This window comes from Macrotis lagotis, chromosome 1 (assembly GCF_037893015.1).
Source record: "Macrotis lagotis isolate mMagLag1 chromosome 1, bilby.v1.9.chrom.fasta, whole genome shotgun sequence".
Lineage (NCBI taxonomy): Eukaryota > Metazoa > Chordata > Mammalia > Peramelemorphia > Peramelidae > Macrotis > Macrotis lagotis.
The window spans coordinates 895,335,503-895,351,810 of record NC_133658.1 but is presented as its reverse complement, the minus strand read 5'-3'; the positions used below and the strand labels follow the sequence as shown (position 1 = coordinate 895,351,810).

The 16,308-nt window shown below is 38.7% G+C and overlaps 1 pseudogene; it reads right to left on the bottom strand.

The window, feature by feature from the left end:
- Positions 1 to 389: 389 nt before the first annotated feature.
- Positions 390 to 1,213, bottom strand: LOC141491461 (alkaline ceramidase 2 pseudogene; annotated as a pseudogene).
- Positions 1,214 to 16,308: the final 15,095 nt, after the last annotated feature.

Here is a 16,308-nt window from a genome sequence, read left to right as displayed (position 1 = left end):
CTTTTTTTTTTCTAACAAGACATTTTATTATCACAGTGTTTTAAGATTCATGAGCCAGTAGTAAGGGATAGTGGGCATCTAAAATTAAAACCTGAAGAAGCTCCCAGGACTAACCTAAATTCTACTTGTAAGTATTTTCATTCTCAAAAAAAACAAAAAACACCAAAACCCAATTTTTGGAAAGAGGAAAAATGCATTTTTAAAGGGAAAAAATGCATTTCTTACTGTACATTGTTGAATTCTTACAAGTTCTGAACAGATAAGAGTGAAAAAATCCAAACAAATAAAAAGAGGCAGACTCATGTCTCCCTGGCTTTCATGATCATTAACTAAGCACAGTAAGTGAGAAAAAATAAATAGGAAAATTCCAGAGCTACTGAACTTTTACATCATGTGATCTTGACTGGAGATTTCTTGTTGGCACATAGGAGGGAGAGATTGGGGACTCCTATGAAGGCCCATTTTTCACTAGGCCAGAATTTGATGACAAGACCTTGTTCCGGGATCTCTGATGCAGTGTAAAAGTATGCAAAGCAGACACAACCCAGATAGGCAGCCAGACAAATGAGGATGTGCCACACACAATGCAGATAGGGGAGGTTGAAGGAGGACCAGAGTTCACAGAAGACCCTGTCACTGATCCAACAGAAGAGAGCTGGAGTCCACCAAAGCCTGGAGAAGAGACCCAGTTTATAGACCCATAAGTTGGCAAACCTTTTTAGTTCTGCCATGAGCAGCACTGTACATGGAATGCCCAAAGTCATCAGAGAAATATTGTTGATGGCTGGCTTCACAAATGCAAGACATGTAGTGACTCCAGATAGGACAAAGACCACAGCTTTGAACCTTCCCCTGTCATTTCTAAAGACCTTTGGTAAGTACCTTCTGGGGAACCACATAGGCAGGGCACACATCAACACACAGAGAATAGCAAGTTCATCAAGCATCTGACCCAGGAAACTCAGAGTTGCATGGAAGTAAACTGATCCAATTCCAACAAAAACAAGTAGCGTCCATGTTAAATATATGCCACTGTTGAAGCATGCTGCATATTGATAGAATAAGCACATGCAGATGGGCGGCAAAATAAAAAATAAGTGCTGATGGTGTTGTAGAACTCCCTGATGGCTGGCATGATGGTATAATTGTCCTCCCACCAGTCCACCTCTGAGCTGCCTCCCCGCAGTTGGTCCCAGAAATGCTGGGCGCTCATGGCCAAGCCACTGGCCCTGCGTGCTAGAGGCCATGGCGTGGAGGGCTGCTGTCCCCGGCTCCGGCTCCAGCTCTCATCCAGACAGCTCCAGAAGAAGGAGCGTGGCTGCCCAGCCTGGACCCTTCCCATGCGGCTGCCTGAGCCTTTATCCTGCCCGGCCTCCCTGTCGGCTGGATGTTTGGCTATACTTCTATATTCAAAGAAAATAGGATCCTCTATCAATGTTAGTTTTACACAATAATTTCAAAAGCCCAGTGTACACTTAACTCATGACAGTGTTACAGCTATATGTATGATTTTCTCTTTTTAACAGATAATAAATAAGCTACATTGATCTCACACATCTATATTCCCTTTCATAAACAGGAGGTGAAAAACAAAGCCTTTCACATATTTTCTGGGCCAAAAAGACCTTGAGAGATATAAACTTGTTGGTAAGGTGTTCTCTAGTTTGTGTTTTTTAAATAACAAATCTTTACAAATGTGATAGATGAAACTTCAATTCATTCACAGTTTGTTATTACAAAAAAACAATTTTAAAGTCTCAAAAAGTACTTATACAAAGTTTACTAAATTTCAATTACATGTGTGTTCACTTTACTCCCTAAAACTTTAAAATACAAAGAATTCTTAAGACCAACTGTTGCTAAAAAAGTCCCTTCCTATAACTACAAGATTTTCTTTATACCTTTCTTAAATTCCAAAAGTCATATTCAAAGTAGCTTTAAATCATTTTCTTTTCAAAGCCTAAAAAGTTTGCAAATTCTTCTTATCTTCATCAATGCAATTCTAACTTCTCAATGCTCTCACTTATAAGAGCTTACTATCCTCACTGACCAAGATTTCTTAATATTAGAACATTCTGTGTTCTGGGAATTGGAGATTCCCCACAATTTGAGATATCAAAGTGACATGTACTAATTCTCTACCTTTACTGTTTATCAATACTCACTCACTCCAGATTTTTCCCAAATACATGAACTACATCCCAATCAGTAAAATATTACCTTCCCCTTGTTAGTTATTCTAAAGCTTGATTAAGCCTATAACTCACAAGTCTGGCCTGACTCCCATGATTCTGGAGGGGCCATAAAACATCAGGATCAAAACTCAAACTTTTTTTTTTACAAACTCCTTAATTCAGTTTAGATTAGCACATTATAGAATCAATAATAACATAATAAAATTTTTACCTAGCAATTGAGTTCATAGCAACTTTTCACTTTATGTGGTTTATTACTGTTCCAATCAATTCACTGCCAAATGTTGCAAAAGTAGAAGTTTAATGCAATTTTTAAATCACCCCAACCTCATATAAACACATATCTCCCTATAGACTTTTAGTTCTATACTTTCTTTTTTTTTTTAAACAATGATTTGTAAATCACAAGTTTCCAAAGTTCCCAAATCATTTGTTAAGTATGGAAATTGATAAAAGCATGTACAAAGTCAACCCTGCTCTATACATGTTTTTATCAATTTCCATACTTAACAAATGATTCAAAAGGCCCAATTGTCTCTATGTCTGAATTTTCTTTCCAGTTCTTTCCAAACTGCTGACTCAGACTATACAGCTTACAGTTTCCCTCAATATATTCTTCCACCATTCTTTTTCATTTGCTCTTCTTGATTTTAATTTATACTATTCTGAACTAGAGTCACATAATTTATCCAGCTATTATAGACCATAGATATGATTCCACTTTTCACAATATATTTTCATTCCAAGGTTTTAATATTTAACACTTCTTGATTATAGTTGCTAAAACCTTAGAGAAAGCAAACAGTCATTCAAAAATCCCTTAGCCTAATTAGAATATTCCCTGTCCCCTTTCTTCAAATGGAGTAAACTGAATAACTTTTATAGAGGGATAATCCTCTGGGGGGGGGTGATCTTCTATTCTTAAATCCTTACATGAACCATAATTTTTTTTGTAATAACTAACATTATCAGAATCTATATTGATAAACTCCTAAAGTTCTAATGTTACCATATCATTCTGGGAAAAAAATTAACTATTTAATTTCCCCTATACTGGCATATCTTGGTTTCCACATTATATACTTTAGGATTAACCTGACTCTCTTGTCTTTCTGAACTTTATTTTTCCACAACTTTTTTCAAATTAAAATAGCATTTCTTTTTATGATTTATTTGTTTACATATTTGGTAATATTCACTGTCTCTTTCCTGTTTCTTTAACTTCAAAATAAGGTCCCTTTTAACACTTACTTTACTAATTCTTCCTGAAGTAACTCTCTCTTCTGCAAGGGGGAGGGAGGGGAAAAACACTTTGGCAGAACAGAATCACAGAGAAAGGGAAAGAGAAGGGAACATAAACAAGGAATGGAGGCGCCCTTCTCCTAATAGTAAAATAGTATGGTGAGTAGTTTGGCCTCAGTCAATTTAACACCATAATCCATTCCTTTTTTTTAAAATAAAAATAAAATATTCTTCTTGGAAGTGCCCAAGAGATAAGCCAGGAGTGAGGAGGGAGGGGTCATAACAAAGAACAGAAATTTAAAAGAGGCAACCCAAGGAAATTTTTAGGGGAACTTTTCTCCTCATTTAACAAATCAATAGAGGAACCCAAGTAAAAACAAATAAAAACAAGTAAGTAGACAATATAAACACATAAAGACAGACTAGGCACAAACACAGATTACACAAACAGAATTTTCTACACCGACAATTTCAACATATAGCAACAAGCACAGGCCAATGGCAAATTCTAGATTTCTCAGGAATGCCGCAAGAGGAGATTTCAGTGTAGTGTCTGACAATCTTTCCTTTCCAAAGGCAGACCAAATGTGTTCTTTCTCTTATACTTTTATTTCCCCATAGAAGACAATAATACTTAGTCATTTTCTTCTTATTTTTCCCCTTTATATTTATTTGCTTTACTTACTGCGGGGGGGGGGGGGGGGGCGAGCTAGAACTGAGCTCTTCCTATTTTAAATATTGACAGAGACCTCCCAGGATCAAATGCCTTTAGATCCAAGTCTCTTACACCCAATATGGTGGGGTCACCTCCAACCCTCAGTCACCTAAATGGTCCTGACCCTCCAGGAATCTAGCAGACTCCAAGGTCTTACCTTCTTATGGGTTTCGTGCACAAAAGTTACTGACTGCTGTCCCCACTGACCTGTCAGGTTTTTTCCGGGGATTTGCTTTTCTCTTCTTATTGAGTCTCTCTGCTTCAGTTCACTTGCACAAGACCCCCAGAAAATGGCAAACTGCCAAATTTTGGCAGGGACACCTTTTTTCCAAGTTCTGAGAGGGCAATGGCCCCCAATGGGCATGCAATGTCTGAGGTGAGCCCCTAACTGTGTGAGATGAATCTGCTCACTTAAATAAAATTCAGAGATTTCTCAAGTTATAAAGAGAAAAATCTTATTCAATGATCAAGAATTGGACCCCCCCAACTCTGTCTTAAAAGAAGAGGAGAGAGAGAGAGATACCCAAGCAAGGAATCCAAAATCTATTTATCCTAATGTGATTCCCTCACCCCTCACCGACTCATCCTCATTAGTGAGGAATATGGTCTTCACAATCTAGATGCATAAATTATTCTAAAGAAAAATCATATAATTCAAAGAGAGACATGTTGTCCCCCTCCAGGACAAAGAATGTAGAAACATCTGGACTTCAATCCAGATAAGACAGGGTCAGGTTACTCTTTACATTTCAGTCAAAGTAACATTAAGTTGCTTGTCAGGGGAGGAGGGGCAGAAGAGACATAACACACTGCTCAACTATTTCTAATCTATAATATTCTACTGAAGAAATCTCAGACTTTATCCCATTCAGTTCTTAGATAGAATTGTTAGACCTTTCTGATGTCCCCTCTCCCTCAATCCTCTTCCCAAGTTAGGTATTTGTATCTTTATCTTTATGATATAAATACTTTAATATTATATAACTATAATATAATGAAATATTTATATTATATAAATACCCTACACAGTTTCATGAAATTGCCTACTTTTTTCTCATTGAGCATAATAAAATGAATGGACACTGACCTTGCAGTCAGAAAAAGTAGAAAGCAGACTGGACACAGAGCTAAAAAAAAAACACAGGTTTCATTTCTATAGCTTGATCAATTTAGAGCAGATCTCAGAGATCATAATCCAACCCCATTTTGTAGATATATAGATGGAAAAATTGAGGCTCAAGGAGGTAAAGCAATTTATTCTCTCCTGGTTCTTCTACTTGACTGACTGGCCCTTGGTCTCATTTGCTGCTTCTCATTCCAAAGCATGCCCCTTCATTGAAAGTGTACCCCAAGTTTCTATGCTGGCCCCTCTTCTCTTAGCCTTCTAAACGATCTCAGCAGCTTCCAAAGAATTCAATGATTGGGTTCAGCTAGGTGGCATAGTGGATAGAGCACTGGCCCTGGAGGAGGAACTGAGTTCAATTACAGTCTCAGATACATAATAATTGCCTAGCTATCTGACCTTGGGCAAGTCACTTAATCCCTCACTGCCTTGCAAAAAAATTTTAAAAAATAATTCAATGTCCATCTCTATGCAAATAATCTCCAATTTATCTAGACTTAACCTCTTACCTGCACAGCAATCTCCCATAACTACCCTTTGGACATCTCAAATTGTATTTTGCAAAGCCACCTCAACTCAACATATCCAAAACTAAAGTCATTATCTTCCTAGTCACCCACCCCTTACTAGCTTGCCCATTGCTGTCAAGGGCACAATCATCCTCCTAGTAACCCAAGCTCACCACCTAACCCAGACCTCTAGTTCCAGAGTCACTATCCACCTAATCATGCCACCATCCTGGACAGGAAATGGAGCTGGATAATAATCAATATGAAAAATATGAACTCCCTGAACATTCCATGTGAGTCAGTAAGGCAACTGGAAGACCAGCCATAATGATCCAGCCTTGGGCAATGAAGGTGACTTTAAAACAAAGGAACTTCTATAATCCCATTCCATGTTCATGGTCCTGGTCAGTCCACTTCTGAAGAATTGTGTTCAGGGTCCCATGGTAGGAAGTTCCTGGCTTAACTGAAGAGCTTCCACAAGAGGGGAAACAGAGTCATAGATTCTAAGCTGGAAGAACTTCAAGCAGTGCCTCCTTAATAGCTGAAGTAGCCTCAACCATCTCCTATGGACCAACACTTTAAAATATGATTTCCCTGGTCCAAGGACAGGTAGGCAGCACCCATACCATCTGATTCAGGTTCTCTTGACTCTAAAGCCCTGTACATATTACTTGGACAACCAGGGTTCTAGACCATGGATGTGAGGAGCAACTGAAGGAGAGATCAAAGGTTGTCTCAAATATTTAAAGGAGGATTAAGTAGAAGAGAAGTAACATCATTCAGCTTGATCCCAGAGGGTAGAGAACCTGGAGTGATGGAGAGAAGTCTCTCAAAGGCAGATTTTAGTTCAGTTTAAGGAACAGACAACAATGGGGACTAGTCAACAGAAGGAAGACCAGAAGGAAGTACAGAAAAGCAGAACAGCTTTGAAAAAGACACGTTTAACTTCTTTTATGCCTAAAAGCAAGTTGTATAGAATAGAGAGTTTCCTATACATTCAGAGGTGTAATGGCCTCAGCTCCAACCATGAACTAATCATACTAGCTGTATCACCCTGGAAAAGTCACCTAACCTTTGCTTTCCCTACAGTAAAAAGGGAATAAAGATACAGTTACCTTTCAAGTAATATTTGTAAAGCACTTAGCACAACATCTGATATACTTTAAGTGTGATATAAATGCTTGTTTCTACATTGTTATTTTAGTTTTCTGAAACCACACACAGGATTAAGGCTTTAGACTTGCTTAAGAGATCATTGAGTCCTGATGTCTCTTTTTACAGGAGAGGAAACCGAGGCCCAGAAAGGTCAATGAGTGACTTACTTGGTCAAACAGATCACTCCTTCAATATCTGAAGTATCTTCACTTTGGGTAAGTTGGTTCCTCTTCCCCCCCACCTTCTATTTAAGCAGATTGTCTTTCAGAGTAGTATCTAAAATATCCATCCCCTGAGGCCTACATGGGACTGAGTTCCCTCTTTAATTAGGCCTCAGTCAATAGACTTCTAGAAAACCAGACCTGTGGTCCTACTTTTGAAGCCTGCAACTCAGCAGTATTTGCCAGAATTTGAATTCTTTGAGAATCAGCATCAAGAATCCAAGCGCACATAATAAACCAATGAGAGGATCAGTGAAAAAATTAACATTCAGATCAGTGGATAAGGGAAAAGTTTATGACCAAAGAGGAAGAAAGAAAATCTCAGAAAATAAAATGGCCAGTTTCAGTTATGTAAAATTAAAAAAGATTTTGCACATGCAAAAACCAATATAGCTAAAATTAGGAAGGAAGCAGGCAACTGGAGAGGAGCATGGATGAGATATGTTTGTAGCAAACTTATCTGTTAAAAGTATCATTTTTGGGACAGCTAGATGACACAGAAGATAGAGCATAGGCCCTGGAGTCAGGAGGACCTGAGTTCAAATCCAGCCTCAGACACTTAATAATTACCTAGCTGTGTGGCCTTGGGCAAGCCACTTAACCCCATTGCCTTGCAAAAAACCTTAAAAAACACCAAAAATAAAAGTATCATTTTCAATATATATATAAAACCAATTCAAATATATAACGAGTTATTCTCCAATAATAGGAACAAATAGTTTTTAAAGAAAGAAATTCAAACTATCAATAGCCATAATTTTTGAAAATCCTCTATCTCTAATAATTAGAGAAATACAAATTGAAGTAACTGTGAGGTTCCACTTAATACTCAGATGATTGAGAAGACCAACATAAAAGGAAATTGGCAAGTACAAACAATTGACCCAGACAATCTGAAAAGTATTTTGTAAGTACATTTCTAAAGTTATTCCACTATATATGTCTTTTGATTCACTGATACCACTGTGAACTGAACAATTTATGGTAAATGAATGTAGGGCAATACTATTGCACCAAAAGGATGAATGAAATGGATGATTTCAGTGAAACATGGGAAAATTTGTTCAAAGTAATACAGATTGAAGTGAGCAGAAACAGGAGAATATCTTATACAGTAACAACACTACTACAAAGCCAAACAATGTAGAAAGACTTAACTCAGATCAATTGGAACAACCAACTACAGTTCCAGAGGACTTATGTTGAAACATGCCCCCCCACACCTCCTGATGGAGGGGTGATGGACTTAGGGTGCTAATGGAGACAAACATTGTCTTTGGACATGGACAGTACATAAAGGCGGGGTTTTTTTGAATACACATAAAATTTGCTATAAAAATTTTTGTTTTTATTTTCAAGCATAGGAGGTGCGGGGCCTGAAAAGTGAGGAGAGAAAGAGGATTTTTGTTTACTAAAAAAATCTTTCATTTAAAAAGACAAAACAAAGATTCAGAGTCACTTTGTGCCCCCAAACACCTTAGAGGAAGATCCAATACAATGGCCTTGGTTGGCATTTTCCAGATCCCAAATTCCAAATTTGTCCCAGACTGAGGTCCATGAAGATAAGACAGGGAACTTGAAATCAAGCTTCATTTTCATGGAATTATAAATTTCCATCTGGATGAGATTTTGGAAGTCATATCATCCAACTCCCTCATTTGATAGATGAGGAAACTGAGGCCCGAAGATGTCACATAACCTCAGGATGATATGGACAATAAGGGCAAAGCTGAGTTTTGGATCTAGTCTTCTTATACAAGATACAACCATCTTCCCAGGAAGGGAAGGAGGCAACCAGAGCTGAAGGAGAGTTGGGAATTTCTCAGGTTTCCAGTTCAGTAGCCTAAAGATATAATATTCTGGCTCCCTGAGATAGATGGTGATGGAGCAGGTTCACCTTGAGATTTCACATATTGTCCAGGATTGCAGACTCTGTGAGGCACACATATCTCACAATCATCATCTTTCATATTGGCACAGAAATAGCCTGGAGAACAGATACATGCAGTGTTGGATGTAGCTGAACATTCATGCTGGTCATGAAGTCAAAAAAGATGCTGTGATCTAGAGAAAATGCAGCCAGATCTCAGAGGTCAGCTGTGGTTCTTTTAAGTGAGGAAATCATAAAACTTTCTGACCCAGGAAGGGAAGAAAAGGTATGAATTTTAATTCACAAATTACTTCAAAAAGTTATGTTAGTTCATAAAGTCCTTTAGCAAGGTATAAGTTTAAACAAAGAAAAAACTGCTTCAGGAGGTCATCAAGGACAGTTAAGAATGGTAAAGGGAGAGGGGAGAAGAAAATGAATACAGCAGTAACTAAATAAGCCAGATTGATTAGCTAAGGTCACCTAAAATCAACAGTTTGGAGAAGGTGAGCAGAGCTCTTATAGGAACTGTAGCCCACCTCTTGTGCAGGGAAGAGTTAGGGGAGGGTTTAGGGCAGTATCAGAAGTGCCAGGAGGAATTAATGGGTGGTTTAATGATGTTTGTCACTATTCTCAAAGAAGAAGACCATAACATCAGAGGAGGTGATGACACATGAATTAGATTTGAGTGAGGGAGTGCTGGTTCACCAGTCTCATTTTCTCCTCCAGAGTCATCTGAGTCTAGTGACCAGATAAGAATTGGGATGATTAGAGAAGGCTCTGGATATGAGATAATTAGGGCTAAGTGACTTGCCTAAGCTCACACAGCTAGTAAGTGTCTGAGGCTGGAATCAAACTCACATCCTCCTGACTCCAAAACCAATAGTCTATCCACTATACCATGTAGCTTGACATAAGTTTGTATTTCTACACATGTTTGAGATGCAGAGTTTTGCTTTATCTTTAAATTCTCAAATTAAGGTTAAGCCTTAACTGAAAGTGTCAGCTCTACTGGGAGTTCTGGTCTTTATTAACTCAAGGTAGCCTTGAGAAATTGATGATGTATAACTTAGGAGAGTCTAAGGTGAGATAACTTGAAGACACTAGTTTAGACAGAATTATATAGCAAACTAATACAGAGTCAAGATAGGGAAGGTTTAACAGTTTCAAAACATTAACTATTTTAACATTGTCTGCTAAGTACAGTCCTTCTAGGTACACAGACATTTGCTAGTATTACAAAATACAGACAAAAGGGGAAGAATACGCTATTTCTTTCTGCCTAGAGTTCCTTTGTTTCAGAAAGAGTCCTGGCTCTGGCATTAAAAGAGGTAAGTTTGAATTCTGGTTCTGCCATTGAATTATTGCCTTGATGTTCTCCCTGAATCTCAGTTCCTCATTTGTAAACTGAGGGGAGGGAGGGGAGAGATTAGATAATGTTCAACCTTCCAAATCTGAGAATCTTCAGTGCAAATCCTCAGATCATGGAATCATCAATTAAAACCTAAAAGGGATGGGGGTAGCTAGGTGGCACAGTGGATAGAGCATGGGCCAAGGAGTCAGGAGGACCTAAGTTCAAATTCATCAGCAGATAAGTGATGATTACCTAGCTGTGTGACTTTGGCCAAGTCACTTAACCCTAGTGTCTTGCAAACATCAAACACTCCCACCCCGCAAAAATAAAACTAAAATAGACCACAGAGGCAGAGAAAAAAGAGACAGGAGTTAGAGATGGAGAGAGAGACTCTCAGATATTTACAGAGACTTAGAGATAGAATAAAAGAGTCAGAGAGAGAATGAAAACAAGAGGCAACTACATAGAGATAGACAGAAAGAGACACAGAGATAGACACTAAGACAGCAACAGAGAGCAAGAGACAAAAGAGAAAATGCAACTGTTATACCATTGACACCTAATAACTTTTTTTCATTGATTGATGCAATCTTTCCCCTTGTGGAACCTACAGAAACTTGAAGAATTTCCTCTAAATATCAAAAGTCACTATGTTAAGTTTAGAAATGGGGGTAGATCTGAAGGCCTTGGATCTTCCCAATGTTGCTTATATACATGAGTCATGCAACGCAGAGACCTCTGCCCAAGCTCAATCTAAAAGGAACAGAACATGGAAGTGGGGATGAGCTAGGGCAGAGGGGCCATGACCAGATCAATAGACCAGGGCTCAGTTAATAATTGGTGAGTGAACTGATGGATGACCTTTTTGGCCTGTACTCCCACTGCTCAGGGTGAGGTGATAGGCCTAAGTGATGAGAAATCTGAATAATGAGTAGATTAGACAGAGTGTTGGGGCTGGGACCTCAGAGAAGTCATTTCACTTTCTAAGCTTCATGAAAGCCCAGTGTAGTGGGATCAATGATCCCTTAAATCCCTTACATCCAAGCTTTAGGGTGAAAAGGTCTGAGACATCATTCAGTTAAGATCTTTGTGTTTTACAGAGAAGGAAGCTGAGGCTTAGAGCCATTTGGTGACATCTAGGTGGAACTGTAGAGAAAGCACTAGATCTGGAGTCAGGAAGGTCTGAGTTCAATGCATTCTCAGTCACTGACTAGTTGTGTAGCCTGTGCAAGTCACTTCACCCTGCTGGCCTCAATTTTTTCATCTGTAAAATGAAGCAGAAAAGAAAATGGCAAATCATTCCAGTATCTCTGCCAATAAAATCCTAAATGGGGTCGCAAAGAATTAGACATGACTGAGAAAAGACTATACCATAACAATATAGACCATAGAATATGCTGAATTCGGGGATAGAAGACTCCTCAGTCTCTACTCTCAAAGAAATCACATTCTAACAAGGCGGACCACAATGTATATTTAAGATATTTGGTGGTAAATGAGAGACTCCCTAGGAGGAAAGGCATTTGTTTTGAAGGGACTAAGAAAGATCTCTTGGCGAAGGTGGCATCTGAGCCATTTTAAATAAAGGCAGAGCAGGGCAGAAAGAGCATACCAAGCCTGGGCTGTGACTGAAGAAAAGACATTTCTTGTGCCCCTGATGGAATATAAGATCTTTGAGATCAGAGATTGTTTTGTTCTTTGAACTTGTAGCCCTAGAATCTCCCATAGTGCCTGGTAAGCAGTAGGCATTTAATAAGTGCATGTTCATTGGTAGATTGCCCACAGTCATACAGAATGTCAGAGGCTTCATATGAGCCCAGGTCTTTTTGACTCTGAACCCACAGCTCCATCCACTGCACCTAGATGGATATTTCTGAAATTCTATTCATCCTTTCATTTTATGTCTGAAAAAAATGTATCTCTCCTGCTTCCTGACAGTCATCTTCTTTGCATTTCAGCCTCCTTCTGCAGAAAAATCATGGTGAGTAGCTTTTGCCAAACTTATTGACTCATCACTTGGCTTGACTGATCTGACATCTTTATGCTACTGTTTCTGTCTGAAGGTCTCTAGCTCTTGAAGCTGAGACCTACACTCCCATAGTCCCTTGATCTATGACAACAAGCCCTGAATGCATCAATTTGCTCAGTGCTATCAAAATTCATCTTTCCATTAAATATGAGACTCCTTCCCATAGAAAGCACAAGGATTCCAGATATCACATTTTGGGAAGGATGTTGGTAAGCAAGGAAGGTGGACAGGATGATGATGGGCCTTGTCTTCCTACCACATGAGAATGAATGAAGGATCTGGGTGTGTTTAATCTGGAGAAGGAAGGGAGCAAAGAAGACACTGGATAGTTGAATTCAGGTTGCTCCTGAGAAGACTGTCTTGTTCCATTTAGCCCCAGAGGGGAGAATCAACACATTAGTCTGGTTTGATTAGTCTGATAAATAAGTTATGATTAATAGTCATGGACTATTAAATGAATTAAAATATTTATAATTATATATAACAAATGTATAATAGGCATAATAATATGACTAATATGACTATAATTAGTCAGGAAAAGTCAAGCATTTGAGCTCTTGGCCAATAAGGAGGGAACTGGTTCTTCTTCTTCTTGAATGACTTCAAATGTAGGGTGAAGAATCAAGTTCTGGGGAGGAGAAAAAAGAATCTTATGCAGGTTTGACTTAGGGAAGATGGTCTCCAAGGTCCCTTTCTGTCCTATCTATCATCCTATGATGGGGAAGAGCCATGGGAAGTCTGGGAAATGAGGTGTTGGGTAATAAATTGTTTTTTGATCCTGGATAAATCTCTTTCTTTTTTCGAGTTTCAGATTTCTTATGTGATTTTTCAGTGCTGGATCAGTGATCATTCAATTATCCTTTCCACATCATGGGGGTTATGGACAAGGTGCCCTCCCTGAGATGTGGAAAATCTGTGTAAATTTTTTTGGCCCTTCATTTGACAGGTCTGGATTATTATGGTATTAAAAAAGATAAAATGTTAATATTATAAATACTATACATCTATTTTATACATTTCTGAATCTCTAAGCTTTTTTGCTGTTGTCTGCTGATCTTTTCATGTAGTTTGTGGCTTCGGCAAAGCTGCCCCCAAATTCCTATTTAATTTCTTATGCCAACTCAGGATATATTGAAACCACAATAGGGAAAGTTGTTATGTGGAAGGAATAACTATAGTTAAACACAATCATACAAACACACAGACATACACACACACACACACACACACACGAACAGACTGAAAAAATTAGGAATAGACTCAAGTTGACTACTTCTTGCTTCTTCCTCTATACTTCTCTTTTTTTAAGGCCAATGAATCAGGCACCAACATGCCCATGGAGGAAACTAGACAAGAATAAGAATCAATCTCTCTAAAGGTAAGAATGTCCAAGACTTAGGACATATGGGAACTTGATTATCTTATTGGGAGTACAGTGAAACCCAAAGACAAAGTCATACTCTCTGTCTGTCCTTGAGGCAAAACTTGTCTTCAGCCATGGTGGCCATCTCCTGGTTGGACCTCCGTTTAGTTTTGCAGCCAAAAGCATTCCAGATGGCATGGATGTCTCAGGGAGCATCACTCCTGACTGAATCAGAGTCCCCCTTGGGCACTGGCATTGCCAAGTGATCATTATGAACATAATATTAGATTTTATCTTTTAGGTTGATGCTGAACTACATCTGAGGTACTATAGTGAGATGCAGAAATAAGATTTGAGTGATTTGTCCATGCATTTTAATCCTTTTTATATTCCAAACAGGAAGAAGCTAGCCTGTTATTAGTGAGCTGTGTGTGTGTGTGTGTGTGTGTGTGTGTGTGCGAACCAAGGTCCCTAAGGGCTTTAAAATATGTGAGAATGATTCGATATTAAATCAATAACTTATAGGGCCAAACTGTGTTCTATAAATGAGTAAGACGATCAGAAACAACTTCGGTTTTCTTTGAAGGGAAGAATTTTGGCATAATCAGTTTCCCTAGAGGAGAGTGGTTAGGACAACTTATTTGATAAGCACTATTTGGAAGCTGATCACTCAATGTATTTATTTATGCCACCCAAAAGTCTTCTGCTACAACTGAAATTAATCTGGCAACTTTTAAATTAGTTCATTTTTTAAATTAAAGTTTATCTTATTATAAAAATTTTTCTGTTATTAATTCTTAGTGGAATGTGTATGCATACGTCTGCACCAATATAAGTATATCCTTATATGTTTATATGAAAAGAAAGAGAATGTCTACAAGTGATCTGATCCAGAGAACTACTCGGAGACCATACTTGAATCAGAGTATTGCATCAGATATTTTCAAAGGACAAGAAGGACAAGACTTTGATTTTGCTGTTATACTTTTTCCCTTTGTGCCTTTTTATGTCAGGTCTTCTTAACAAAGGGGATTGCCCACTTTGGTTTTGTCAAAGTGCCTCCACCTTTCCCTTTTGCCCTCACAGTGACTCACCTCATAAGTCCCATAATTAGAAACCCTTGTTGAAGTGTTGTCAATATCACTTAGTGATTCATCGAGGAAGACATGCTCCAATAGAGTCAAGTGGTACAATGACAGAAATGATTACTAACCAATGATTTGGGGAGAACCAGAGTTTCCTCCTTTTTCTAAAGTCCTGATATTACGGAAAAGGATTGACATGTACAAAAATATTTAGAGTTACTTTATTTGAACTGACAAAGAATTGAAAATTGAGAGGATGCCCCTTAGTTGGGGAATGGCTCAATAAGTTGTAACATGTGATTGTAATGGATTATTATTGTGCTGTAAGAAATGATGAGTAGAATGCTCTCAAAAAAACCAAGACTTCATGTATTGATGCTTGGTGAAGTGAGAAGAACAGTAATAACAACAACATTGTGAAAAGATCAACCATGCTAGACTTGGTTTTTCTCAGGATCAGAATGATCCAAGACAGTTCCAAAAGACTCCCCCATTGGAGGATGCAGATCAAAGCATTTCATTGGGAGGGAGGGGGTTCTTTCTCACAGCTTTTCTCTTTTGCTCTGATTCTTCTTTAATGCCATGACTAATGTGCAAATATGTTTAATAGGATTGTACATGAATCACCTATCATATTTCTTGCTGTTTTGGGAAGGAGAGATGGGACAAATGGAAGGAAAAAAATTCAAAATTCTTAAGTTTTATAAAAGTGAATGTTGAAAACCATCTTTAGAGACTTCTGACCAAGATGCAGAGAAAAGACAGGAAATTTGTTATGCTCTCCTGGGTTTCTTTCTGAACTGACATTAATAAAACCTCTTAACAGATTTTGGAGCCAAAAAACCCACAAAAGAACAGAGGAGAGCATCTTCCAGCAATGTCACTGTCACTGGGGGAGTGTGAGTATATCCAGGGAAGAAACAAGAGACCAAGTACACTAGCAGCAGGACAAGGGTGCTCTGTGGGAGCAGAGACTTTGGCATTTTGGATTGCACAGCAGTGGGGTTGGGAGTTCTCCAACAGAGACCCAGGACACCCATTCAGCCAGCATGGCATATCTGGATGAATAACCCAGACAGTGAAGTCCTGACATACCCAGGCCAGACAGTTTAACCCAGGGACTGGGCTACCAGAGCAGACAGCCTAGAGAAAGCCCCAGATGTTTTGACCTTTCCCAATAACCCAGGGAGTGGGCAGCTGACATCCACAGCATTGAAGGTCCAAAGAGAGAGCCTCTGATATTCCTTACTGGTCAGTCCACTGAGCATCCCCCTGGAGTTCCTAACCCAATGGCTTCAGGTCAGTTAGCAACCATAGGTTTTACAGCAAGTCCCTCCCCCAGCGCAAGAACCTTTGGATAGTAACAAATGTCAAATTGAGTAAGAGAGGTCAGAGAAAACAGAATCTATTGAAAGTGACCTTGGATATAAGGATGGGCAAAACACTACCT